This window comes from Myotis davidii, unplaced genomic scaffold (genome assembly GCF_000327345.1).
Source record: "Myotis davidii unplaced genomic scaffold, ASM32734v1 scaffold1183, whole genome shotgun sequence".
Classification (NCBI taxonomy): domain Eukaryota; kingdom Metazoa; phylum Chordata; class Mammalia; order Chiroptera; family Vespertilionidae; genus Myotis; species Myotis davidii.
In genome coordinates this window covers 126,975-129,523 of record NW_006293918.1, presented here as the reverse complement: position 1 = coordinate 129,523, position 2,549 = coordinate 126,975, and the positions used below count along the sequence as shown (strand labels likewise).

General features: G+C 38.4%; 1 pseudogene; it reads right to left on the bottom strand.

The window, feature by feature from the left end:
• Positions 1-636: 636 nt before the first annotated feature.
• Positions 637-2,446, bottom strand: LOC102758279 (annotated as a pseudogene).
• Between the last annotated feature and the right edge of the window lie 103 nt (positions 2,447-2,549).

Genomic DNA, 2,549 nt, shown 5'->3' with positions numbered 1-2,549 from the left:
GCATTCTAAAGCAAAATCGGCAGACACCATCTCTTTAATACACACACATACACATAAAGGAAACAACACACACCAAAAGGCAAATGTTGCAATTCAGTCATCAGATGGACTTTCAGAGGCCAAACATGTGACAGTAGCAATAGTTCAAGTAAATTATATGTGAAAATTTAAACATTCCACTTTAGGTTAAGACATAAGTGAAGGGAGCTATGATCTTTGTGTGTCAGAGTTAGAAAGATTAGGCATTATCTCCAAATACTAATCACTTTACAGTCATCAATGAGACTAATGTACATATTTTTGCACCTTGCACGTGTAAAAGCAGATAAAATACTGAATCTGCAATTTACAATGTCTTTTACCAGCTCAGCATATAGGATGCATATAGATTATATCAAAGTAGTAGACAGAGGCCTGTAAAAACCCTGCAAAAATAGTATATCGGGTATCTGCTAATTGAAAAACAGAAATAAAAGCAGGGCTCTGCTAACTTGAGCACTTAAGGTCTCTGCGGTTTTGTACACATAATTTAAAATACTGTTAATGATCCCATTGGTAATGTAACTTGGAAGATGGCAGTCTTCACGTGGAGGGCAATGGTCCACAGTTTGTGTTTCATTTCTTAGGTGTGAACAGTTATCCAGAAGAACAGCAAGCTCCATCATCAATAATCCGTACCCCTCTCCTGGCAGCTCTTGGTTGACTTGAGCCACTATCCTTTGCCCTCTCATCCACTTGTGCTGTCTCTATCCTTTTACAAAGGTCAGGAAAGAGTTTCTGCCGGTTTAGCTCAGTGGATAGAGCATCAGCCTGTGGACTGAAGCATCCCAGGTTTGATTCCAGTCAAGGGCATGCACCTTGGTTGCGGGCATATCCCTAATAGGGGGTGTGCAGGAGGCAACTGGTCGATGTTTCTCTCTCATTGATGTTTCTAACTCTCTATCTCTCTCCCTTCCTCTCTGTAAAAAATCAATAAGATATATTTTAAAAAAAGAAAGAAAAAGGAAAGAGTTCCTCAGTTCTTTCTTTCTGTTTGGCTGATGTGTGATAATGTTTTGCTCCCACAGATTCCACATATGATTCTGCTTCCTAAATGGAAACATGTCTCTCCTTTTCCAAGTCTATTGTATGACCAACTATACATACACAGATTTCATTTCCAACACTTTCTGTAATTCTTTGACCAGGTGTTTTACCTTCTGGAAAGAATCTTCGTCTGTTATATCATAAGCTAAAATAGTTTCGTTTGAATCTCTGTAGGAAACTTGATCCAATGCATGGAATCTCTCTTGACCTGCTGTATCCCATATAGCAAGGTTTACTCTTTTCCCACCAGTATTTAACTTGTTTGTTTTGAATGATGCCCGCGATGTGGTGATGTGTTTGTCCTTCAACTCACCGGAGAAGTCTTCCCCATGCTCTGAGCTCCCTGCAGCCCTTGTAGTTCCTTCACACTGGCCCCCTAACCTAACCCCCCTGACCCAACCCCCCTAACCAACCCTGGGTGCCCTCTCCACTGTCTCCTAAGGTGGAGCCTGGAAGGGCCAAGGGAAAGTCTGAGAATGAAGAGCCCCAGGAGCCATATCAGGCACCAGACAAAGGTGAACTCTTCTAGGTTTTTTTTATCATTTCAATTACAGTTGACATACAGTATCATGTTAGTTTGCCGTTTGAATCAGGTCGCTAGAAAAATTTTGGAAGATAACCTAATGCATATATCAAAGTTATTGACACTAGAAATTTAAGTAATTTGTTCTCACTGCTTTTGCTATAGTTTTATTATTAAACACTGGAGATAGTCTAACCAGTTAATCAATACTACAGTTAATTATTTCTAGAAAGACTGACTTAACATGAATTAGCCTGAAACCATATTGGTATATAACTTCAAAACCTAAATAACTCAATTTCAAACACTGGATAGCATGTCAAAGAATTCAGTTGCTTAGAGTTATAAATTGGAATCTACTTGATCTTTGAGGTCTTCTCAGAGAAATGCATTGTTAAAAATGTGATATCCCATTGATATTTTAATACTTTTTTTAAGTTGCTACAACGAATGATCTGAGTTGTTTATATGGGCTGAACAAGTAATACAGACTCATATTGTATGTGGTTTAAGCCTGGAAAGATAATACTATTTAGACTATCCAACCTGTAAAAGACTGTTTCTAATTTGTAAATGATGGACAGTAATATTATTTACCTCTTAAGTTTTTGTGAAGGATTAAAGTAATATTTATAAATTGTTCTTATGGCATATCGATTCTAAAAGACCTAAGTTCATAATAGTGATCATTCTTTAGGGCAAATTTCTTGATTAATATTCTTTTTAAAAATTTATCTTTATTGTTGAAAGCATTACAGATGCCCCCCGCCCCCCAATTGACCCCCTCCACCTTGCACCTCCTTCCCCCAGGCCTACCACACTATCGTCTGTGTCCATGCGTTATGCATGTATGTTCTTTGGTTAATCTCTTCCACTCCTCCACTCTCCTTCCCTCTGAAATTCATCAGTATGTCCCATGCTTCTGTGTCTCTAGATCTGT